This window comes from Schistocerca nitens, chromosome 10 (genome assembly GCF_023898315.1).
Source record: "Schistocerca nitens isolate TAMUIC-IGC-003100 chromosome 10, iqSchNite1.1, whole genome shotgun sequence".
NCBI lineage: Eukaryota > Metazoa > Arthropoda > Insecta > Orthoptera > Acrididae > Schistocerca > Schistocerca nitens.
This window is the reverse complement of record NC_064623.1, coordinates 12,662,342-12,690,129: the sequence shown is the minus strand read 5'-3', so window position 1 is coordinate 12,690,129 and position 27,788 is coordinate 12,662,342. Positions and strand designations below refer to the sequence as shown.

The 27,788-nt window shown below is 40.6% G+C and overlaps 1 protein-coding gene across 2 annotated transcripts in view; it reads right to left on the bottom strand.

Annotated features, from left to right (window-relative positions):
• The window catches only part of LOC126210332 (uncharacterized), a 136,183-nt gene extending 112,408 nt beyond the window's left edge, over window positions 1-23,775 (bottom strand). For both annotated transcript variants that reach the window (XM_049939534.1, XM_049939535.1), the window contains exon 1: window positions 23,640-23,775. The gene's annotated coding sequence lies outside the window, so the exon portion shown is untranslated. The remainder of the gene's footprint in view (window positions 1-23,639) is intronic.
• Between the last annotated feature and the right edge of the window lie 4,013 nt (window positions 23,776-27,788).

The window sequence follows — 27,788 nt, the reverse complement described above, 5'->3', positions numbered from 1 at the left end:
ACTTCCCCAAATATATTATATAAATGGGAAAATTAAAGATACACTTGGAGAAAAGAAAGCAGCTGTATGAATATCAAGAGTTCAGATGGAAAACCAGCACTAAGCAAAGAAGGGAAAGCTGAAAGGTGCAAGGAGTACATAAAGGACCTGAACTTGAGGGAAATATTATAGTAATGGAAGATGTAACATCCACGTGATAAATTTTTGGCTACAGTGCGACGAGAGGAAATTATGCCTGTAACAGTTATAAACATTATCTATTCGGCATATGAAAAAATAGTGAATTAATTATTTATATAATATTATATGATGTAATTAGACATATCGATGTGTATCATACAAAGACAATGATAATTGTAAATTCCTTTTATGATCTGCGTTTGTCTTCCTTTGTTTTTTTTTTACCTTTTTTGGTTGGCTTTTGTAGGTTCAGCACGCCAGACGCATATCAAACTGAGGTCTGTTAAGAAATTGTAATTATTTGTTAATTATTACTTGAAAATAGAGTTCATTATTATTATAAACATGAGTGAATAATTATTTGTAACTGTAATTCCTCTCTCAGTAAGCATTATCTGTGTTAATTATTTCTTTCCGCTGCAACGAGCGCAACCATTGATGATAGCGATTTGTATCGCGTTTTTGTCTGTGTTTTCCTTAGAAACAAATCCAATGTTTGCTTGATGAGGTCTAAATACTGCACAATATGAAAGTATAGTTTATAGCGTTTAATAAACATTTTAAATATTTACTTATTTGCTCTAACAATAGAAAGTCTCTATCAATTGTCTGCCGCCATCTTAATAATTATCACAGCGGCAAATTCAAATTACGCAACTCTGCAGACACAAATGCTGAACGTAATACAAATGTGTAAAAATAAATGTGCACCGGTGGTCCCGAACTCATTTTAATGAAAATAATTCGAATCAGATTGGTTCTTTAAAAACAGTGCTCATAGCACGATCGTTATAACAAACTTTTCTAGCTGATGTATGGAGTCGAAATTAATTACGCACGAGTTGCGAAGAATATTGTTTCAGGTAACATACGTCAGTGTTGTGCGCGGCTGATATTCTGTGGTTTTAATGATCATTTTGCTGAAGATAACTGTTTCCATCATAATCCATAGTTGTATAGAATCTGTTGTATGAACTGTGATTTAGTGACACTTACACAATTTACAGACAACACTTTAACACGACGTTAACTTGGAGTTCTTTAGCAACTTGATCAAATATTTAGCCGGGAGAAAAATTATTTAGTAATTACTCAATGTAATAAAATAAGATTATCATTTCCATTTACAAATTAGTTAAATACCAAACCACTGAATAACACAGCGGACGCCACACTGGCGCCCAGCGTGGGGCCACCAATGCACATTTATTCACTTTAATAATTGAAATTGTGATCTATTACAGGTACGGAGTACCTAAACAAACTATTAATCATTTTATATTTACTTGTTTCATGAGCATTGACATCTTCCTACCAAATTGCTGTACGGATCTGTATCTGCGCTGATACCAGTAACAGGAGTAACTTCATATAAGTAGTGCAGTTCACCACCCTCACACAGGTAAGAAGAAATGTACATGCAAGGTGTACATGTTCAATATATACACAGCAGCACACAAACAACATTCGCTGCGGGTGCAATTCAAACATAAAATCAGCACCTGCAGCCATAAGTAGTAATAATTTATTCTGGCTGCGAGAATAATATTTTTGAGTGTTATTTGTGTATATGTGTTAGTTATAAGATCATTTTGTGTCAACTGGTGCTTGTCAGTGATTTATATATTTGTTGTGCTATATTGGTGATAGAATGGTTAAACAAAAGAAAAATAAACCGAATGAGCATACTGATGCAGAGATGACATCAGAGTCTCAGGTAGAACAACTACCCATATTTCTGTCGAAGTATTAGAAAATTTAATTATGAATGATAATTTAGAAACTGATGTCCCGAGTGACGGTAAAACCGAGGAGCTGGCAAAACAAACTGACACTCCTCCATTCAACCAGTTAGGAACTAATGACACTATTTCTTCTGGGCAAGGGGCAGAAGTTAGCAATGCTCAAGCTATGTCCATACAGGATATGCTAACAGCATTATTTGAAAAGTTTACTATTAAAGAGCAGGAGCGTGAAAAACAAGGCGAGCTTAAAGAGCAGGAGCGTGAAAGACAACGTCAGCAGGAAAAGGAAAAACGTAGACAGGAAAAGCTTATAGAAAAACAGCAACAGGAGCTCAGGGACCAAGAAAAGGAAAAGAAATTTATGGAAAATATAACCAATATTTTTCTGGAAAGAGATAAAGAAATTGTCCGTAGGATAAATCAAGTGTTGGTCGATCGAGATAATGCTATTACTACCCATTTTAAGCAGGAGATCGATGCAGTAAAAACCACTATTGAACCGTTAACAAACATTCCAGTTCAGGTCAATAGTCTTCAAACTGAAGTAGATAGACTAGAGAACCAATTCAAAGCCTTGGCTACCGCTGTGGAAACAATGCAGGAGGACATTCCCTCGGAAATCCGAAAGCAAGTCCAAACGGAAGTAGCCAGGGTGCTGAGCTCTGAAAATCAAAACTTTGAAAATCTGACAGTATGCAGTAATGACAACACTGGTACTAACAGGCAAAAGATCGCAGATAATCTGACGGCGAATATTAATGCACCACAAGGAAGACCAAATTTTGGTAAACAACCGATATTACCAGAGCAATATGTGACACCAAGCAATAATAATAGTGGAATAGAATGTACTTGTAATAAAGTAACCACACCACCTGCGAATGATAGCAATTCCATGCACTTAACTACTTTGGTGCATGAAGAAAGCCTGATTAAGCATAGACAGTTTCAAATATTTAACGAAGAAAGAAAGAAAAACATACATCCAGTAGTTTTCATTCGAAACTTCAAAAGTGTTCTTCCAAAATCATGGTCGGAAGAACAGAAAATACGGTTTGTGGTTTCACATATTTCTGGTGATGCGTCGCTCTGGGCATTAAATGCAGCAGAAACTTGCAAGACTTTCCACGACTTTGAGAAGGCGTTCCTTGATCAATTCTGGTCAGCGTTTACTCAAGAGCGACTCCGTAAAATTGTTTACAATGCAGAAATGTACAATCCGAAGTCAGGTTCCTTAAGAAAGTACTTTGAAAAATATATTAACATGACCCGGTACTGGGATGAGCCAGTAACCACCAGACACTTATTGCGAGTGTTAAAAGCTAGATTACCCATACATGTTAGAGAAAAATTATTTAATGTTACAGACACCGATCTGAAAGAATTTTGTAATTGATTCTCTGGATCTAGTGCAAGAAGACGCCAGAAAAAATTCTGACGTGATCAGCAATAATAATAGTCCTAATAGAAAAAATTCATGGAATGGAAATAATGGAAATAGGGGCGAAGGTAGTTCAAAAAATGGCTCTGAGCACTATGGGACTCAACTGCTGAGGTCATTAGTCCCCTAGAACTTAGAACTAGTTAAACCTAACTAACCTAAGGACATCACAAACATCCATGCCCGAGGCAGGATTCGAACCTGCGACCGTAGAGGTCTCGCGGTTCCAGACTGCAGCGCCAGAACCGCGCGGTAGTCCAAAGAAAAATAAAAGTAAAGCTTATAGTAACGGGAAATACAATAATAATAATAGTAGTAGGAATCCCTACAACCAAAATTTTGGTTATCCTAATAATAATAACAGTAATTATCGAAAGGCCGAAGAACACCAACAACCGAATGGTAATCAGAGGCCGTACCACAATGAAAACCCAAACAATAACAATAGCAACCGAAAGAGACGAAATGACAACAGGTCAGACAGTCCATATAAAGACAAGCCTAAAAATACGCGGGGTGACAATGAATATTGGCGACAGCCAGGTCCAAGTCATTGGCAGCCGCAGCAAAATTCTATCAATTCAGGTCAGCCAATAAATTATGTACAGGCTATACCTATACCAAGCAATCAATATCCACCATGGTGGGATCCAAGCAGGCCTCCTCCGACTGAAAACTCACAAAATGTTAGAATAGTGAAGGTACCTTCGGAAGCAAAACAAAACACTCAGAAGCCAACAAACTAATTTCGGTCCCTGTAGGCCTTCGCCAGGTGACCGAGGCCAACAATGAAGGCAATAGGTCGACAGAACAAAAAATAAACATCATACGGTATCAGGATGGCAACAGGATCGAAGATGAGTTATATCAGGAACCTATTGTCTCTGTTAAGCCACAGAGGGAAAATATCCAAGCAAGTGTCACCGCAGCTGTAAGTGGTGTAACAACTACTATTCTGCTTGACACAGGTGCGATTGTATCAGTTATGAACACGCAGTTTTTCAAGAAGGTATCGGAGATAAGGAGATTGCCGATTTTGCTGGTTGCAAATTGTAAGGTTATAGGGGCATTGGGAAAAAAGGCACAGAGCATAAAATACCAGACACAGGTGGAAGTTTCCTTGGGAAATGATCGCTTATTATGCACGTTCCTGCTTCTGGGTCTTGACTTCCTTCGGGAAAGAGAAGCTGTAATTGATCTTGCCCGTGGGACATGTGCACTTAAGTACCAACAGCGACCCATAACATTAATGCTGAATCGGGAGTTCGGTGCGAACCTTCTGCTGATGAGAAAAGTGAATCTTTCTGTCAGCAAACAGAAGTTGTTAGTGTTGGATCATAAGCACACACAGATGTGTCACAAAAATCGAAATAACGATGCACCCAGCAACATGAGTGACATCGTCACAACAATTGAAGAGAAAGTAAAGGAGGCAACTTGCATTAATGCTTCAGAGGCTAGACAATTAAGAGAATTATTATCCGGGTACCTCGAAGTATTCTTTGAACGCCCTGGAATCATAAAAGATTACCAGTATAATATGAAAGTATATCCGCACAAGACCTATTGCACAGCATCTTACTCGGTCCCCTGGACTAAAAAAAAACGAAGTGAATATACAAAGGACCAATCAGAAGTGCAAGTGCACTATACCATAACTATAAATATAATGTTTATGGTATAATAATTAGCAGTAATAATGTGATTATCTTATGTATGTATTAGTTTATAAGCTTTCATGTCAAGTATTACACTGTAATGTTCTTGAATTATTTGAACAAGGAGTAGAGAATCTCCATAATAAATGCATTTTTACTCTAAAGGGGATAAATAACTTGATAAACACTTGAGTGTTATTGCATTAAATGTGAGGAATTTTACCCTTCTATACGTAGCATAGAAATGATTAGAATGCTTAAGTAATATATTTGTCCGTAGGATGGATATAACAAAAATATTTTCATAAGACTGAGTCATGTAGTCCCACACACGTAGTGAGTGTTGGTGGTGTGTGAGCTGTGTGACTGAAAAAATAAATAAATAAATAAATAAAAAATAAAATAAACTGCTTTCACCACTAGTGAAGCGAAATCTGAATGTGTACTGATTTACGTACACGGTTTCATTACAAAGTCATTTAAAATGCTCTTATGAGCAACAATCCTGTTAGATAAACCGAACATGGACATCTGTCCCAAAAACCATGGTAAATAACAATTCCAATAAAAAAATAAAATATATAAATATATGTATCTGTAATAAAAATGGAAATGTACTGTTATCTGGACAGTTCAGTAATGATCTCATGGTCAAGATAATGTAGCAGATTCTGAAAGTTTTATATTGTCTCATGTTCATGTGACAGTGTAAAATTTTAAATTTTGTTATTCAGTCATGGTACGAGGGCAGTTCAATAACTAATGCAACACATTTTTTTTTCTCGGCCAATTTTGGTTGAAAAAACCGGAAATTTCTTGTGGAATATTTTCAAACATTCCCGCTTCGTCTCGTACAGTTTCATTGACTTCCGACAGGTGGCAGCGCTGTACGGAGCTGTTAAAATGGCGTCTGTAACGGATGTGCGTTGCAAACAACGGGCAGTGATCGAGTTTCTTTTGGCGGAAAACCAGGGCATCTCAGATATTCATAGGCGCTTGCAGAATGTCTACGGTGATCTGGCAGTGGACAAAAGCACGGTGAGTCGTTGGGCAAAGCGTGTGTCATCATCGCCGCAAGGTCAAGCAAGACTGTCTGATCTCCCGCGTGCGGGCCGGCCGTGCACAACTGTGACTCCTGCAATGGCGGAGCGTGCGAACACACTCGTTCGAGATGATCGACGGATCACCATCAAACAACTCAGTGCTCAACTTGACATCTCTGTTGGTAGTGCTGTCACAATTGTTCACCAGTTGGGATATTCAAAGGTTTGTTCCCGCTGGGTCCCTCGTTGTCTAACCGAACACCATAAAGAGCAAAGGAGAACCATCTGTGCAGAATTGCTTGCTCGTCATGTGGCTGAGGGTGACAATTTCTTGTCAAAGAATGTTACAGGCGATGAAACATGGGTTCATCACTTCGAACCTGAAACAAAACGGCAATCAATGGAGTGGCGCCACACCCATTCCCCTACCAAGAAAAAGTTTAAAGCCATACCCTCAGCCGGTAAAGTCATGGTTACAGTCTTCTGGGACGCTGAAGGGGTTATTCTGTTCGATGTCCTTCCCCATGGTCAAACGATCAACTCTGAAGTGTATTGTGCTACTCTTCAGAAATTGAAGAAACGACTTCAGCGTGTTCGTAGGCACAAAAATCTGAACGAACTTCTCCTTCTTCATGACAACGCAATACCTCACACAAGTCTTCGCACCCGAGAGGAGCTCACAAAACTTCAGTGGACTGTTCTTCCTCATGCACCCTACAGCCCCAATCTCGCACCGTCGGATTTCCATATGTTTGGCCCAATGAAGGACGCAATCCGTGGGAGGCACTACGCGGATGATGAAGAAGTCATTGATGCAGTACGACGTTGGCTCCGACATCGACCAGTGGAATGGTACCGTGCAGGCATACAGGCCCTCATTTCAAAGTGGCGTAAGGCCGTAGCATTGAATGGAGATTACGTTGAAAAATAGTGTTGTGTAGCTAAAAGATTGGAGAATAACCTGGTGTATTTCAATGCTGAATTAAACAACCCCTGTTTCAGAAAAAAAATGTGTTGCATTACTTATTGAACTGCCCTCGTAATATGAACTTAGGTGCAAGTGTACCAGACCTCATTACTTGAAAAGTGTCATTTGCATATAGATTGTCTGTTAAGTACTGTGGAAAACTACTGACAGCAATCAGAACAGTGAAACGTGTTTCGGAGGAACTAGTGGACGCGTGAAGAACTGTGATTTACATTGTGAATAATGATGAACAGTGATAAAAACTGTGATCACGTAACCTTATCAACGCTCTTGGAGTGTCAAAGTTAGCAGCAACGCTATGAACGATGAGTACTGTTGACTGTATTAATAATTAATTTGAACTGATGACCTTTAGTAGTTTGATATGAAGCGTCTCCGCGTGCCAAATTTAATGTGACAGACTGTACAGCCAGCCGCGCGGCAAAACAATAATGCAACGGCTACGCAGCGCGTCGCGAAAATATTTACATTCCGCTTAAGTAAACGAAGCACACTACGGACACTTGTATGATTAACGGTGCAGTGTTCAAAATGTGCTGTAAGTAGGCTGTTTAGGTTTTTTTATTTGTAAAGCCACCTCTGTATGAAAATCACTGGCTGTGCTGTGTGCAGTCTGTGGCTGCTTTTCATTGTTGTAATACTCGCCATTGTAGTGTTAGGCAGCTGGCTGTGAACAGCGCGTAGCGTTGGGCAGTTGGAGGTGAGCCGCCAGCAGTGGTGGATGTGGGGAGAGAGATGGCGGAGTTTTGTAATTTATATATGTATATATATGTATATATATATGTAATTTATATATGATGATATCAAGGTAAATACATTGTTTGTTCTCTATTAATATCTTTCATTTCCTAACTATCCCTATCAGTAGTTAGAGCCTTCCATAGTTTGAATCTTTTATTTAGCTGGCAGTAGTGGGGCTTGCTGTATTGCAGTAGTGGGAGTAATGAAGATTATTGTGAGGTAAGTGATTTAGTGATTTGTGAAAGGTATAGTTTAATGTTAGTGAGGGCCATTCTCTTGTAGAGATTATTTAAAGTCAGATTGCGTTGCGCTAAAAAAAATATTGTGTTTCAGTTTAAGCACAGTTGTATTAATTTTTCTAAGGGGATGTTTCATATGTCGACCCTTAGCCTAGGATACCTCACTGGAATCTTCTGATTTTTTCTTGTAGTTTGTGTAATTAGTGTAGATTTTGTTTATTGCTAGCGCGTAATTGTAGAGAGAATCTCCTTTGTAGTTGTAGTTTTTCATTGTTGTACAGTAAAACAGTTGTGGCATGCATGTAGATTTGCACCAAGTATTTCGCAGCTGCAATTAACTAGATATTATTTTCTGTGTTATGTTAATGTGTTCTCTTATTTTTGCTCTTCAAATTGTGTTTTTCTGTGTTGTCGTGTGAAATACTGTGACCATAATGGCGTGTGAAAAACGTAATACTAGGCTCCAAAGTAAACTGCTAAATGACAGTGAAAACGAAAGCAGTGTGTTAGCGCCACCGAGTAATGAATTAACTGATGTTCAAAGTAATAATTTGGTAATTGTCCATAGGGAAATGGAGCGGGCGGCAAACAATGGCGTAGACAGTGAAACAATCAGTGAGCAGGGAAGCATTATCGATCGGTCGGTCGGCAACAGCTCGCCTCAGGAATCCGAAATGACAGGACACAATTTTTCAAATATTGTAGACTCAGGTTTTGGGTCCTCACCGTTTTCTCAGATGAGTCAAGACACATTTTCTGCTTGTCAAAATGTGAATGTTGCCGGTGCAACTTCACTGCCGAATAGCACTGAGGAACATGTTTCAGACACCAGTGCACTGTTATTACAATTAATGCAACAAATGGGACAAAAGCTTCAAAAGTTAGACATAATGGAACAAAATCTTCAAAAGTTAGACACAGTGGAACAAAATCTTAAAAAATTAGACACAATTGAACAAAATCAGAAACAAATGGAACAAAATCAGAGTCAAACACAGCAACAGTTAGACGCAATGGAACAAAAGCTTCAAAAGTTAGACTCAGTGGAAAATAAGCTTGAACAAACACGTGAAGATTTAACTACCGAGTTACATAATATTGAATCGAAATGTCAAAAAATCTGTAATGATGTAAAAACACAAATTTGTGAGCATTTTCAGCCTATTTTTTCGCGGCATGAAAATGCATTACAGAATCACGAAGCAGCCATAAAAGAACTGCAAACCATTGTTCATGAAAATCATGAGACCTTTCAAGCTAAATTTGACTCAGTTGCATCTACCGATTCGGTTATGCAACTTGCAAAAACTCAGGAAAACTTAAAGGACACAGTAGATACTCTGAAACTTGGTTCAGAAAAACACACTGAGGAAATAAGTACACTATCGGATAAAGTAGCCGAACTTTCAGATCAGTTCACTAACTTATCTACAAAGGTAGATGATGATCTGAATGACACAACACCTGTAGCCTTCACTGACACTGAAGAGTATGAACAAATTAGAAAATTCAAACAAAATCAGAATCAAATAAATACACAACACCAAAGAGAAATCCGCGAAGTACAAGATCAGCTGACACAGGTAATTCAAGAATTACGAATTTCAGAGGACACTCGCGCTCCAACACGGGAAGAGGGACTTAGAAATACAGAAAAGCCACAAAATAATAACACAGGGCATTTCGGAAGTTATGAAAGAAATTGGCAATGTGCACCGAATTTTGAGATGGAACCGCCGAAACGACATAACAATGACCGATATGCGACCCGCCGACATGATGACTTTGACTATAAGCTTTTTATTACTACACGTAAATTCAAAACATTTAAGAATTCTGGCAATGACATTCATCCACAAGCATGGCTCCATCAATTCTCTCATTGTTTTCCTCCCAACTGGTCATTAGAGCACAGATTAGAATTTATGTGTGGCTACTTAGAGAATGAACCAGCTGTAAGAATGCGATCGGTCATTCACGATTGCCACAGTGAAGGAGAATTTTACCATGCCTTCCTCTCAGCATATTGGTCTCAAGCTACACAACACCGAGTAAAACATAGCATCATAATGATGAAACATTTCGAACAATCTGAATTTTCCAGTCTTGTCAAATATTTTGAAGACATGTTGCATAAGAATCAGTATCTTTCAAACCCATACAGCCCCTCAGAACTCATCCGCATTTGCTTAATCAAACTGCCTGAACATTTACGACATATTATTTTGGCAGGACGTTGCAAAGACGACATTGAAGCATTCCAAGGACTCTTACAAGAACTGGAAATTGACACTGACAATCGCGGAACGCACGAGCACAACAATTACAGATCACATCCGTCGCAATTCCGCGATGAAAGAAATAATAACTGGACGCGACAAGGCTATTCTCACAACACAAATCGTGACCGAAACAGACACCACCCGTATACCAACCGTTGGCAGTGTAGTAATAATTACAGGGAAAGATCGCCTCTCCGCGGTAGTGACTATCACAGAGACAACCATAGAAACAGACAATATGGGAACCAAAACAATTATTATTACGAGAGACAGAATAACTTTATACGCAACGGTCCAGCGCGCAGTTACGATTCAGGGAGAAATTCTCCACCACTTAACCGACAAGAAAGAAACCACAGAAACTACCGACATAACGACAGACGATATGATGGTAACGACAGACCTGAATTGCATCAGAACTGGCGGGATTATAACAGGGCAGGGCCCTCTCGTCACGGTGAATTTGTAGAAGTTCGGTCTCCTAATCCCAATAACGACGCGCGCCAACAAAGGGACAGACAGTGACTCGCACCGCAGGGAGCCGCGTGCGCCGGCTGGCTTCGAGAAAAATAACACAGACGCTAACCTTGAGAAAAGATTTAGCATTCCTTACCGACGTATAAAATATGACAATTGCTTTTCAGTTGAAAGTCTGCGTACTATGAAGAGTAAAGGATTGCACCACCCTTCACATGTAAAACCGTTTATAGAAAGATAATCTGCTTTTTAACTTAGTCTTTGCCATAAAATTTTTCACTTTACATTACTAGTATGCTTGTCAGATTTAGAATAACATGCAACTATGTTTTAAAGTTAACTATCCAGTCAAGAACCAAGAGAACTTATTTAAACAGAAATTACGAATGCATTGTTGTAGTGAACAGACTACACAGTGTTGTATTTGTACATTCTTGCTTGTTTGTTGCACGATTACGTAACGACTATAAGGCTCACATACTTAGAACATTTACCAGTACTGTTAATGAGATTTTAATGCAAAATTTTGGTTTACTTGAAAATACATTCTGGATTTACTTTATGTGAGATACCAGGTGACACAGTGGTTAGTTTATTTGACAGCTACACGACTATATCACGACGCTACTAATGTGTGACACAATTCACCTTGTTGCTTTTGCGGTGTATCTGTTTTATATCTGCACAGTTTTTCTGAATTCTTCTGGAAAGTAAAACATGTTTAGTAACTTTTGTGGTATAGCAACAATGAGGCAGCCTTTTCCGTAGCACAACAATACGTTACAGCACAGTACTTTCTTCATCTCAACAATAAGCGTAATAACTAAGATATCTATACGCAAAGCATTTCACTTTTGTGTATCATTAGGTAAGTACATTGACTTCTGCAGAACTTAGCTTTCGGAGGACGATAACTACGAGACTTCCACAGAGATTATCTTACAACATGACGCACAGTTTAGCGCTACAGGACACGTATTTGAGTGATTAATTTTGTACTTAAAACATTTATTTTTAAAGATTTTTGAATTACAAAGAAAGTTTTCCGAGATATATTTCATTCCATTGCTGTAATCTGTAACACCTGAGGGTATAATTACATTAATCCTCAGGGGGGTACACGCTTACTTTGTGTACCATGTGTTTGGCGAGCACAAGGAGCCCTAGCTAATATGGTATTTGCTTATACAACTTTACACATCGGTACCTTATTTCTCTAACACAGAATTACACAGCTATCTGATCATTTGACAGAGAAACAAACATTCTTTTTACTACGTCAGTGACAGATGTTTACGCAATTACACAGTTGGATAACTTCACACTTACGAAATTGTATGTTGTTTGTACTTTGTGAAATGCTCATATTTTTTCGGAATCATTGTGATACTATGAGAGCGTTGAATGATGTATTTGGTATGGGATCATAATTTTTAAAGTACGTTTGAGGTAGATGACACTATTGAAATGAGCAGAGAATTTTTTTAGGTTTTGAAATTATTGGAGGAAGCTACGACGATTTTGAGAATTGACTGAGATGTTATGATATTTTTACGACGACGATGTGTATTATGCTGCTGAGGTATGTTTATGGTCAAGAAGCTGATGCTATATGAGGAATTTGATTATGCTACGTATTTCATATGATGAATTATTAAAGAAGCGTCGACGAATTTATATATATGTAATAAGGTAAGGAGTAATGAGTAGCGGTTAGGAACTCTGCCTTGTGAAGACGTATGTTGGAAACCGAGAATCGTACTTTTAGAATTATGAAATGTGTGTAAATGCGTGAATGTATCACAATGCTGACGAATATTTTTTTTTGGACACTTATATTTATAGGATTTTGTTTCTACAGATTTGCAACGCTAATTCTTGACCTGTGAAATATTTTTATATGAGACTGTCGCTGTAGCGAAAACTGCTGTCGTAAATATTTCCATACGAAAGTTAAGTGACCACCTGCACGTAATGCATCGCGGGCACCCACCAGGGCGACAGCCGCCCGAAAAAAAAAAAAAAGCCATTAGCCTTCCAGCAAAAGGGGGGGCCATTAACCTCGCTTCTGACATTCGTTTGTAGAAAGCATCGTAAATACGACACGCTAATAATAGCTTGGAAACATTCTTACATCTGCACACCTGATTAGGACAAGTGTCTATCTACGAGAATTGAGAGAAATGCCATATGGCTTGCTTTATGTATTTATTTACTCATTTTGTTTAATATCTAGTTTCTAGCTGCACTGCAGCACTGGTTAAAATAAAATTTTATAGATGTACTAATATAAATATTTTCTGTCTCCAGATCCAGTAAATAATAGTTTTGTGATATATTTCCAAAAAAATGAGGGAGAATAAAAAGACATTTCCCTTCACAGGAATTGCATAAACAATTTCTTTACGATTTGGTAACTTATCTGCTAGCGTAAGTTCTCGTGATGCATCACTCTAGTGTTAAGATGTGACGTAAGTTTTAAACATGGCCATTTTTACTGTAATATTTTTTCTGCTTGAGCTATGTCATGTTTAGGTATAAGTTGCTGCTGTTTGCCAGGCATAGTGTTATTGAATTTGACTTTGTATTATTCTGTTAAGCCAGTTTTACTAATGATTTATTTTTATTATTTGCTGCACATTGCCTTAGATTAGTTGTAATATTACAATTGCTTTGCTAATTTCTTAATGCTGCTTGCTTCGCAAATCTGCGTTTTTTTTTTAATTGCTGTTTATATTAATTGTTTTATGTGATGCTGCATTGCCTCGTCCCTTAGTTTAGCATCTGAGCTCAGTTGATTTAAGTTAGCTTAAGAGGGGTAGACTATATAAGAAACAAATTCGGGCCTAAATGAATATTGTACAATGAGCCACATTTATTTTGAAAGAAATATGGTTAGAATACAGAAAAGAGGTACAGATAGGACTTTTTGGGAATATTGATGAACGAAGGGAGATCTCCAAGAACAAAAAAGGTTTTGTTCACAAAATACTGCAGTACCAAAAGTTACACTAAAAACGAACCCTATCCTTTCCGTTTGTGTTATCCCCCTATGTGTTTGTGTACCCTTGTGTATTTGTTTTCTTCCTGTCTCTGTGTAGTTTCATAGAATTTTTTCTTTTCTAATACTATTCACCATGATGAGGAATACTGTTATCCTCAAATATAATTGGTATTAATAATATGTTATTTACCTTATAAATATGCTTAGACTTTATTTATTTTATTTTGTTTTAATGCTCATGTGTGAAGTTGATGTTTCGAAAGTTATTCTGATCTTTTATGTATGTACTCATGTCATAATTCCTGTAACACTGACGTATATGTTGTTTCGATTCTTTTGTAAAGCCTGTATTACAAATGTTCTCTGTATTGTTATGTTCTTTAATGGTGTATTTTGTACCTTTGTTATTGTATTCTTATGTTATAAAATTGTATAGACACCAGTTCATCATATTATTAACTTGTAAGTTACATTTCACTGCACACATTTTGTTGGTCATAGTATATGGACAATATGTGAGAAGTAGGGACTGTTAGTGTTTGCACGTGTGTTAATAATTCAGCAAGGGACTGGATAACAGCATTGCTGGGTCAAAGGACAATTAAAAAAATTTTGTGAGTGCACAAGTGGTGGTTATGGACTTGCTATATTATCCGCAAGACTCTTCAATGGTGATTGTGCACCTGCACAGTCACAACGGATGGCTGCTGGCCATCTCTACAAGGACTACAGTGGGTCTGCGTCTTTGCTGACTCACCAGTACCATTCTTTCTACAAGGACTGCAGTGGGTCTGCGCCTCTGGTGGCCCACCAATACCGTAATCTCTACCAGGACTACAGTGGGTCTGTTCTGTGATGACCTACCCACCAATACTCTTCAAAACTTCGACTGACTCCGCTGTGGGTTTGCTCTGTTGTGGCCCATTACCTGTCAACATGTCAAGAGTCAGCACTGTCTTTCCGTTGGAAGGACAACGCTACTTCTTCAAGACTGCATGGAAATCCACTACTTCTGTGTGCATTTTCTTTTACTGCTCAGACATTGAGAAAAACACTGCAATGTGATGAATGATCAGGACTGTCTTTATGGACTGTGAGAAAATTTTAGCTTTTGACCAACATTGTATCAATCAGTGTCTGCATTTGATTTCTTTGTTATTGTAATTACGATTATGAAAAATTTTAACAAATATGTATTGCCCACTGCCCTACCCAATTTGTAAAATTTTTTTTTGGGGAGCATGGGGGCTATGTAAGTAGGCTGTTTAGGTTTTTTTATTTGTAAAGCCACCTCTGTATGAAAATCACTGGCTGTGCTGTGTGCAGTCTGTGGCTGCTTTTCATTGTTGTAATACTCGCCATTGTAGTGTTAGGCAGCTGGCTGTGAACAGCGCGTAGCGTTGGGCAGTTGGAGGTGAGCCGCCAGCAGTGGTGGATGTGGGGAGAGAGATGGCGGAGTTTTGTAATTTGTCATGAACTGCTATTTATATATGATGATATCAAGGTAAATACATTGTTTGTTCTCTATTAATATCTTTCATTTCCTAACTATCCCTATCAGTAGTTAGAGCCTTCCATAGTTTGAATCTTTTATTTAGCTGGCAGTAGTGGGGCTTGCTGTATTGCAGTAGTGGGAGTAATGAAGATTATTGTGAGGTAAGTGATTTAGTGATTTGTGAAAGGTATAGTTTAATGTTAGTCAGGGCCATTCTCTTGTAGAGATTATTTAAAGTCAGATTGCGTTGCGCTAAAAAAAATATTGTGTTTCAGTTTAAGCACAGTTGTATTAATTTTTCTAAGGGGATGTTTCAGTGCATATTGTGATGAACTTACATGTGAATCACTACATTGTGTTGAACAGTGTCAAAATACAGAACAACTCCAAAAACAGTCTAATTCCATCCGTGTGAATGCAAGTGAAATGGACACTAATAAACTTTTCCACAGGATGAGAATAGTAATTATCGTGTCACTGGTGCTTATATTTTGACATTTCATGTACCCGTCTTAAACTGAGGGAGGTGGGAAAAGAAAAACAAGAGCTGCTGCAGCGCGACTTGTAGCCAGCAGCAGATCCAAACCACGATGCAGCCGACGGCAGCCGACGCCCCTCCGACTAGGCCGGGGGCGGTCCAGCAGCAGCCACCACCTGTCTGCGGTCCAACGGCACGACACGGGAGCGGTCTTACGACGTCAGCAGCAGATTCTTATGACATTCGATAAATGAGTGACTTCGGAAATTTTATGATACCCCACCATGAGAAAACATTCATTATCTCAGATGCTTACAACAGAGTCATAAATTTGCATTTTCCAGCATATTTTATTACAATCATGTCAAGCCTGACTGTTAAAAGTAGGTGTCTGTATTTTCTTGAAGCCCCTTGGACGTTCTTATTCCCGGTTTTCCGCGTCCAGTGAACCCAAATGGGGGGGGGGGGGGGATAAGTTAATCCGAGAAGTATCCGCAGCAATTTCCGAGATAATACAGTCACTGAAGTCATTTAAAGTACTCGATTCAACTATAATTTTATCATGTCTAAAACAACATTGAAACTGAACATTTGCATCTTGAGAGTAGCAAATCTACGTGGATTACATGGACTGATAAAAAAAATATACAATAGATAAACTAATTTTTTTTCTCAGTCCAAGGGGCATTGTAACATCCACGTGATAAGTTTTTGGCTACAGTGCGACGAGAGGAAATTATGCCTGTAACAGTTATAAACATTATCTATTCGGCATATGAAAAAATAGTGAATTAATTATTTATATAATATTATATGATGTAATTAGACATATCGATGTGTATCATACAAAGACAATGATAACTGTAAATTCCTTTTATGATCTGCGTTTGTCTTCCTTTGTTTTTTTTTACCTTTTTTGGTTGGCTTTTGTAGGTTCAGCACGCCAGACGCATATCAAACTGAGGTCTGTTAAGAAATTGTAATTACTTGTTAATTATTACTTGAAAATAGAGTTCATTATTATTATAAACATGAGTGAATAATTATTTGTAACTGTAATTCCTCTCTCAGTAAGCATTATCTGTGTTAATTATTTCTTTCCGCCGCAACGAGCGCAGCCATTGATGATAGCGATTTGTATCGCGTTTTTGTCTGTGTTTTCCTTAGAAACAAATCCATTGTTTGCTTGACGAGGTCTAAATACTGCACAATATGAAAGTATAGTTTATAGCGTTTAATAAACATTTTAAATATTTACTTATTTGCTCTAACAATAGAAAGTCTCTATCAATTGTCTGCCGCCATCTTAATAATTATCACAGCGGCAAATTCAAATTACGCAACTCTGCAGACATAAATGCTGAACGTAATACAAATGTGTAAAAATAAATGTGCACCGGTGGTCCCGAACTCATTTTAATGAAAATAATTCGAATCAGATTGGTTCTTTAAAAACAGTGCTCATAGCACGATCGTTATAACAAACTTTTCTAGCTGATGTATGGAGCCGAAATTAATTACGCACGAGTTGCGAAGAATATTGTTTCAGGTAACATACGTCAGTGTTGTGCGCGGCTGATATTCTGTGGTTTTAATGATCATTTTGCTGAAGATAACTGTTTCCATCATAATCCATAGTTGTATAGAATCTGTTGTATGAACTGTGATTTAGTGACACTTACACAACTTACAGACAACACTTTAACACGACGTTAACTTGGAGTTCTTTAGCAACTTGATCAAATCTTTAGTCAGGAGAAAAATTATTTAGTAATTACTCAATGTAATAAAATAAGATTATCATTTCCATTTTCAAATTAGTAAAATACCAAACCACTGAATAACACAGCAAACGCCACAAAGAGGACGTATATACGAAAGTGAGAAGGGAGATATGATACTGCGTCAACAATTTGGCAGAGCACGGAAAGACCTAAGCCGAAACAAGGCCCCACGAGTAAACGACTTTTCGTCAGAAATACTGACAGCACTTGGAGAGCCAGTCATGACAGAACTCTTCCGTGAGGTGAGCAAGATGAATGAGACCAGCAAAATACCCTCAGAGTCGAGAAAAATATAATTCAAATTACAAAGAAAGCAGGTGCTCATAGGTGTGAATATTATCGAGCTATAAGTTTAATAAGTTATGACTACAAAATAGTAACACGAATTCTTTACAGAACAATGGAAAGACTGGTAGAAGCGGACCTCGGGGATGATAGGTTTGGATTCTGAAACGAAGCAGGGACATCCGAGGGAATAGTGACCCTACCATTTATCTTAGAAGATAGGTTAAGGAAAGCCAAACCTACGTTTATTGCTTATACAGAACGACACGGCAGTTACAAGAGTCGAGGGGCATGAAAAAGAAGCAGTTGTTGAGAAGGGAGTGAGACAGCGTTGTAGCCTATTCCCGACGTTGTTCTATCTGTACACTGAACAAGCAAGAAGGGATACCAAAGAAAAATTTGGAGTAAGAATTAAAGTTCAGGGAGGAGAAATAAAAACTCTTAGCATCTGCCGATGACATTGCCATTGTGTCAGAGACACCAAAGGACTTGGAAGAGCAGTTCAGTGGGATAAACACTGTCTTGAAAGGAGGATATCAGATGAGCATAAAGAAAAGCGAAACAAGGATAATGGAATCTAGTAGAATTAGATTAGGAAACGAGACAAAGTAGTAGATGAATTTTGTTATTTGGTGCAGCAAAATAACTGCTGATGGCCTAAGTAGAGAGGATATAAATTGTAGACTGGTAATGACAAGGAAAGCGTTCCTAAAGAGAAATTTTTTACCATCGAATACAGATTTAAGTGTCAGGAATATTTTCTGAAATTGTTTGTATGGAATGTAGCCAAGTATGGAATTGAAACATGGACGACAAACATTTTGGACAAGAAGAGAATAGGGGCTTTTGAAATGTTGTGCTACAGAAGAATGCTGAAGATTAGATGGGTAGATCATGTAACTAATTGGGAGGTACCAAACAGAATAGAAGAGAAAAGAAATCTGTGCCATGACTTGACTAGAAAGGGGATTGGTTGACAGGACACGTTCTGAGACATCAAGAGTTCACCAGTTTAGTATTGGAGGGAAGTGGGCGGCTGAAGTGAACGATTCGAGTGACTGTTTTAGCCAGCCAGATGGCCTGAGTCCCATGGAACATTTATAGCACATAATCGAGAGGTCAGATCGTGCAGAACAATCTGCAGCACCAAAATCGCAGTTACGGACGGCTATAGAGGTTTCTCTATAGTCTTGCAAGGGACTTGCAACGACTTGTCGAATCCATGCAAGGTCGAGCTGCTGCACTAGGCACTTATTTCAGCTTCTACGGGTTGAACATTTCTGTTGCTATCTGTATTAGTAAACCGCTATACCGGAAACCGATACCAGAAGCCGGTTGCCTACATAACACCATACAAGGGCAGCAAAAATTACACTACTGGCCATTAAAATTGCTACAGGAAGAAGAAATGCATATGATAAACGGGTATTCATTGGACAAATATATTATACTACAACTGACATGTGATAACATTTTCACGCAATTTGGGTGCATAGATCCTCAGAAATCAGTACCCAGAACAACCACCTCTGGCCGTAATAACTGCCTTGATACGCCCGGGCATTGAGTCAAACAGAGCTTGGATGGCGTGTACAGGTACAGCTGCCCATGCAGCTTCAACACGATACCACTGTTCAACAAGAGTAGTGACTGGCGTATTGTGACGAGCCAGTTGCTCGGCCACCATTAACCAGACGGTCATGCATTATCCTGCTGAAATGTAGGGTTTCGCAGGGATGGAATGAAGGGTAGAGCCACGGGTTGTAACACATCTGAAATGCATCGTCCAGTGTTCAAAGTAGCGTCAATGCGAACAAGAGGTGACCGAGACGTGTAACCAGTGGCACCCCATACCATCACGCTGAGTGATACGCCAGTATGGCGATGACGAATACACGCTTCCAATGTGCGTTCACCGCGATGTCGCCAAACACGGATGCGACCATCATGATGCTGTAAACAGAACCTGGATTCATCCGAAAAAATGACGTTTTGCCATTTGTGCACCCAGTTTCGTCGTTGAGTACACCATCGCAGGCGCTCCTGTCTGTGACGCAGCGTCAAGGGTAACCGCAGCCATAGTCTTCGAGCTGATGGTCCATGCTGCTGCAAACATCGTCGAACTGTTCGTGTAGATGGTTGTTGTCTTGCAAACGTCCCCATCTGTTGACTCAGGGATCGAGACGTGGCTGCACGATCCGTTACAGGCATACGGATAAGATGCCTGTCATTTCGACTGCCAGTGATACGAGGCCGTTGGGATCCAGCACGGCATTCCGTATTACCCTCCTGAGCCCACCGATTCCATATTCTGCTGACAGTCATTGGATCTCGACCAACGCGAGCAGCAATGTCGCGATACGATAAACCGCAATCGCGATAGGCTACAATCCGACATTTATCAGTGTTGGAAACGAGATGGTACGCATTTCTCCTCCTTACACGAGGCATCACAACAACGTTTCACCAGGCAACACCGGTCGACTGGTGTTTGTGTATGAGAAATCGTTTCGAAACTTTCCTCATGTTAGCACGTTGTTTGTGTCGCCACCGGCGCCAACCTTGTGTGAATGCTCTGAAAAGCTAATCATTTGCATATCACAGCATCTTCTTCGTGTAGGTTAAATTTCCTGTCTGTAGCACGTCATCTTCGTGGTGTAGCAATTTTAATGGCCAGTAGTGTATATTTCCAGTATTTCGCGTAATTATAGACCGATTTTACAAATTTAAAGAGCTGTCGTAATCTAGTCACTAGGAGGTAAAATCGGATATTAAAAATTTAGCCAAATAATATACGTGTTACAGTTAAACATTGTGTGTTCGTCTTGAGGCAGCCTAAGTGAAGGCGCTTATATTCCCGGACTTGATTCATCCAGTATTTGACAATAAGCGCATTTAGCAATTTCCAACGAACTTCACGTATAACTTCAGTCATTTAAGAAACTTTTTCACACCGACATACCCCCCTCTCCTTCCTCCAGAAAATATGGAAACAAAAGTTCGTAGAGGGAGGCCGAGAGATGAATACAGTAAGCAGATTCAGAAGTTGTAGTAACTATCCGACGACGAAGAGGCTTGCAGAGGACAGAGTGTCATGGTGAGCTGCATCAAACCAGTCTTCCAACTGAAGACAAAAACAGCAGAAACAACAACAGCAGCATATATATATATATTTTTTTACAGTGGTATTTTCTGAGTATTTTGGTATAAGACAGCCGAGTTGTCAGATTGCTCGTTACAGAGTAATAACGTAATTACGCTTCATGCACTTTGCTGCCCCAATTACCTTGGGTTCTTTGAAAATACCTTCACAACAGTCAAAAGATCTGTAATACGAACTCCGCAAAATATACAACACACGACAGCTGTATGACGCTTGTTGCTGCTCTCGCGCTGCATTCAGTGAACCCACAAACGACGTGCAAATCGGCCAGCTGATGAGCAGTAATTTTGTCCACACTGCTGTGTGTCACTCTTTCCGGACAATTAACGTTGGTACAGAACCGAGCAGTTCTGAACGCGAGCCTGAGGGCGAACAGTATTGTGAGCTTCACTGTTCTCAACAGGCGACGGCCTTGCCGCAGTGGATATACCGGATCCCGTGAGATCACCGAAGTTAAGCGCTGTCGAGCGTGGTCGGCACTTGGATGGGTGACCATCCGGGCTGCCATGCGCTGTTGCCATTTTTCGTGGTGCACTCAGCCTCGTGAAGCCAATTGATGAGCTACTCGACCGAATAGTAGCGGCTTCGGTTAAGAATACCATCATAACGACCGGGAGAGGGGTGTGCTGACCCCACGCCCCTGCTATCTGCATCCTCCTCTGAGGATGACACGGCGGTCGGATGGTTCCGGTAGGCTAATCGTGGCCTGAAGGGCGGATGCAAAAAGTTTGTTTCGAGACAAGAGGCACAACGCATACCATTGATGTGTGTACTGTGGTGTCACCGCTAGACACCACACTTGCTAGGTGGTAACTTAAATCGGCCGCGGTCCTGTAGTACATGTCGGACCCGCGTGTCGCCACTGTGTAATCGCAAACCTAGCGCCACCACATGGCAGGTCACAAGACACGGACTTGACCTCGCCCCAGTTGTACGGACGACATAGCTTGCGACCAGACGTATCAAGTCTTCCTCTCATTTGCCGAGAGACAGATTAAATAGCCTTCAGCTAGTCCATCGCTACTACCTAGCAAGGCGCCATTTGTATCAGTGCTAATAGCTTACTACTAGTCAAGAGATGTATTACAACAAGACTACATTAAAGTTAAGTATAAAAGAAGATCCCTTCTTTTCTTTATAGTTTTTCATCCAGTCTCCTGTTTCAGAATTTACGCCCGTCTGCGTTAGTTTCGCGTGCTTCTAGCCACTCATTGTGTCGAGACTTTAGGGACTCGACACAACATGTACCGCTGTTGCAGGCATTTTCAGTGCAATATACAGTGACAAAAGTCATGAGATGGCGATTGGCACATACACAGATGGCGGTAGTATCGCGTACACAAGGTGTACAAGGGCGGATCTGTCGTTTGTACTCAGGTGATTCACGTGAAAAGATCACCAATGTGATTACGGCCGCATGATGAAAATTAACAGAATTTGAATGCAGAGTGGTAGTTGGAACTAGATGCATGGGACATTCCATTTTGGAAATCGTTAGGGAATTCGATATCCGAGACACACAGCGTCAAAAGTGTGACGAGAATACCACATTTCAGACGTCAGCTCTTACTGCGCATAATGCAGTCGTTGTCGGCCTCCACTTAACGACCGAGAGCAGCAACGCTTGCGTAGCGTTGTCAGTGCTAACAGACAAGCAACGCTGCTTGAAATAACTGCAGAAATCAATGTGGGACGTACGAGGAACGTATACTTGGTGAGGCGAAATTTCACATCAATGGGCTGTGGCAGCAGACGAGCTAAGCGAGTAGCTTTGCTAACAGCATAACACCGCCTGCAGCGCCCCTCCTGGGCTCGTGGCCATTTCGGTTGGACCCTAGACGACTGGAAATCGGTGGCCTGGTCAGATGGGCCCCGCTTTCAGTTGGTAACAGCTGATTGTAGGGATCGAGTGTGGCGTAGACCCCACGGAGCCACGGACCCAGGTTGTCAACAAGCCACTGCGCAAGCTGGTGGTGGCTCCATAATGGTGTGGGCTATATTTAGATGGAATAGGCTTGGTCATCTTGTTTATCTGAAGCGGTCATTGACTGGAAGTGGTTATAGTCGGCTACTTGTAGACCATTTGCAGCCATTCGTGGACTTCATGTTTCCAAACAACTATGAATTTTTTTATGGGTCATGGTACGCTGTGTCATTGGGCCACAGTTGTTCGTGATTGATTTGAAGACCATTCAGGACAATTAGAGCAAATCATTTGGCCACCAAGATCGGCTGACCAGAATCCTATGAAACATTTATGGGACGTAAGCGAGAGGTCAGTTGGTCCACGGAATCCTGTACCAGCAACACTTTGGCAGTTATGGACGGCTGTTGACACAGCATGGCTCAGTGTTTCTGCAACGAGTTCAGTCCATGGCACATAGGGTTGCTGCAAAACTCTGGGCCAAATGACGTCCAACGTGATATTAGCACGTATCGCATGACTCTTCTCACCTCAGTGTGAATACAAAAATCAAGTGGGACGAAGAACTCAAACGACACGTAGTTATACTGTATCGAGCTAGCGGAGACCACGAGTGGCGTAATGCGAAACTCTCAGAAAATACCCCCGGTCACCCTCCGCAATATTGTCTGTGTAACCAGGTCCGCTCTGCTGATGAAAGGGACAGACTTACGCGACTCGTCTGTGCTTGTGGACTGGCTTCGAACCCGCGACCCGGCAGTGAGCAGCGAGGCAGTGGCAGCTGTCAGGAGCCTTCCCCGCTACCGCCGGCTGTTGACACGCGCACGTCCTCCAACAGACTGTGGACCATCTGGTAAACACTGTGAGAGCCGCTACACGCTTTATCACGTCCAAGGCCAGGGGCTATATCTCTTCGCAGTCACAAACAAACTTCTCGTGACTCTACAGAATCCTCTCTCCCTCCCTCCCTCCCTCCCTCCCTCCCTCCCTCCCTCCTTCCCTCCATCTCTCACTCTCTCCCCCTTTCTCTCTTACTCACTCTCTCCCTCTCTCTCTCTGTCTCTCTCTCTCTCACACTCTCTCTCTCTCTCTCTCTCCTAGCATTATCTCGTCGTACGGGCACAGCTGTTGTTCCCTTTTATTTTAAGCAGGATGGGTAGAGATGATCGTTCTAGCAGAAACTACGTCACCTAAAAGTAAAGAGTACCACTAAACCGGCATTCTACTATCTTTTCTTTTTTTGAGTAATCGCGTTTATACACTACTGGCCATTAAAATTGCTACACCACGAAGATGACATGCTACAAACGCGAAGTTTAACCGACAGGAAGAAGATGCTGCGATACGCAAATGATTAGCTTTTCAGAGAATTCACACAAGGTTGGCGCCTGTGGCAACACCTACAACGTCCTGACATGAGGAAAGTTTCCAACCGATTTCTCATACACAAACAGCAATTGACCGGCGTTGTCTGGTGAAACGTTGTTGTGAGGCCTCGTGTAAGGAGGAGAAATGCGTACCATCACGTTTCCGACTTTGATAAAGGTCGGATTGTAGCCTATCGCGATTGCGGTTTATCGTACGGCAACATTGCTGCTCGCGTTGGTCGAGATCCAATGACTGTTAACAGAATATGGAATCGGTGGGTTCAGGAGGGTAATACGGAACGCCGTGCTAGATCCCAACGGCCTCGTATCACTAACAGTCGACATGACAGGCATCTTATACGCATGGCTGTAACGGATCGTGCAGCCACGTCTCGATCCCTCAGTCAACAGATGGGGACGTTTGCAAGACAACAGCCATCTGCACGAACAGTTCGACAACGTTTGCAGCAGCATGGACCATCAGCTCGGAGACCTTGGCTGCGGTTACCCTTGACGCTGCATCTCAGACAGAAGCGTCTGCGATGGTGTACTCAACGACGAACCTGGGTGCACGAGTGGCAAAACGTCATTTTTTCGGATGAGTCCAGGTTCTGTTTATAGCATCGTGATGGTCGCATCCGTGTTTGGCGACATCGCGGTGAACGCACATTGGAAGCGTGTATTCGTCATCGCCATGCTGGCATATCACCCGGCGTGATGGATGGTTGCCATTGGTTACACGTCTCGGTCATCTCTTGGTCGCATTGACGGCACTTTGAACAGTGGACGTTATATTTCAGAAGTGTTACGACCCGTGGCTCTACCCTTCATTCGATCCCTGCGAAACCCTACATTTCAGCAGGATAATGCACGACCGCACGTTGCAGGTCCTGTACGGGCGTTTCTGGATAGAGAAAATGTTCGACTGCTGCCCTGGCCAGCACATTCTCTAGATCTCTCACCAATTGGAAACGTCTGGTCAATGATGGCCGAGCAACTGGCTCGTCACAATACGCCAGTCACTACTCTTGATGAACTGTGGTATCGTGTTGAAGCTGCATGGGCAGCTGTACCTGTACACGCCATCCAAGCTCTGTTTGACTCAATGGCGAGGCGTATCAAGGCCGTTATTACGGCCAGAGCTGGTTGTTCTGGGTACTGATTTCTCAGGATCTATGCACCCAAATTGCGTGAAAATGTAATCACATGTCAGTTCTAGTATAATATATTTGTCCAATGAATACCCGTTTATTATCTGAATTTCTTCATCGTGTAGCAATTTTAATGGCCAATAGTGTATTTTAAGCAGGATGGGTATAGACGATCGTTCTTGCACAACTACGTCACCTAAAAGTAAAGAGTCCCGTGATAACGGCCATTCTACATTTTTTTTTGTTTTTAGTTATCGCGCTTATAATAAACTGCCTCTTAAATTTTTACAAGCTCCCAAAATATCTTTGTAGTCATAACGCATTCAGGCAGCTATGTCAACAGTCGTTTCATGTCAGTATACACCCAGGAGCCAAAGTCTTGCGATAACTCCTAATAACGGGTCGAACCTCTTCTTGGCCGGCATAGTACAGCAACTCGACGTGGCAGGGACTCAACAAGTCGTTGTTAAGTCTCCTGCAGAAATACCGAGACATGCTGCCTCAACAGCCGACCATAATTGCGAAAGCGTCAGCGGTGCAGGATTTTGCGTAGCAATTTTGTAACATCAAAGAAATTAGGATTATTTCAGATGTAAATCTGGTGTAAAATTATCCAACTAAGATAAAATATGTGACACATTACTGGTAACTAATGAACTATACAAATATTACAACAGTTGTTCATAAAGGAAAATAAATTAAACAATGAACTTCGGTGACATGTTTCCTATGTGTGGCTGAACAAAATAATCTTTTTTAAACAGGTCTTAAATTACAAACAGACAAGATGTACTAGTGAGATTAAGCAGGTAAGTAAAGCAACAGTGTTACAACGAAATCATTAACACAAAAAGAGAAATTATGGTAACGAAAACAAAGGAAATCGGAGCATGTGAGTAAGAAGGGTAATTTATATCCATCATCCCAAGCTTATAACTGTTCCCTTACTCGCCACTTCTAACAGCATTACTGCTCATAATCCCATCCAGCCAATGTTGTAAATCATCCCTCTTACTCACGTGTCCCATTTTCCTTTATTTCCTTTACAATAATTTCTCTTATTGTGTTAAACAGTTTGCTTTGTATAATCACAGCTGCTTCACTTACCTGCTTAATCTGACTAGTATATGTTATCTGTTTGTAATTTAGGACTTGCTAAAGACAAGATTATTTTGTTCAGCCACACATTTGGAACATGTCACCAAAGTTCATTGTACAATTTATTGTCTTCTATGAACAAATGTTGTATTTTATGTATAGTTCATTAGTTACCAGTAATGTGTCACATATTTTACATAGGTTAAACAACCGTACATCGCATTTATACCTGAAATAATCACTCTTGTTTTATTCCTAAACCTAACATTAACATTTTAATCTTTGGTAATGTAGATATTCTGTAGATGCACTAGTTTATAATCTTGGATCCAACAAAATTTCTGTGCACCACATGCTTATTTTGTACCTCATGACGGCATAAAAGCCGAAAGCCGATTTGTTAAGTAAATAATAAATATCGTAGAATATTACACCAGTATTGTGTGTGTTTCCATTCGTAATTTATAAAATACTCTACCAAGAATCGACGGAACAGTCAACCAATGTAAATAAATTCTGCAAATCACGAGAAAATTTCCGAAAAAATATCGTCCACGCAGTCCCGAAGATAGCAAGGGGAGATATGAACTATCGCACAATCAAGTTAACAGCTCATGCATCCAAGTTGTTGACAACAAAAAATATACCGATGAATGAAAAACTAGATGCTAAGTTCGGCTTTACGAAAGGTGAACGCACTAGCCAGGCAGTTTTGACGTTGCACCTGATAATGGAAGCAAGAGAAGGAAAAAAAATCAAGGCACACCATAGGATTTGTTGATCTAGAAAACGCCTTAGATGGTGCGTGTGTGAACAGCATTGTAGGGTTTGTTTTCCAATAGGATAACGCTCGCCCACATAGCGCTGTTGTAACCCAACACGCTCTGCAGAGTGTCGGCATGTTGCCTCGGCCTGCTCGATCATCAGATCTGTCTCCGTTCGGGCATGTGTGGGACTTCATTGGACGACAACTCTAGCGTGATCCACACCGGTGCTAACCATAGCTATACGGACCGACCGCGTGTAACAGGCATGGAACTTCATCCCACAAATTGACACCCGGCAACTGTACAACAAAATGCATACAAACAAACAGCATTAACTGTCTCTGTATTCACAGACCAGGTGCAGCAGGCATGGAACATCAGCCTACAAACTGACATCCGGAAATTTTGGAAATTTGTGGTAAGATCCTATGGGACCAAAGTGCTGACGTTATCGGTCCATAAGGTTACACACTACATT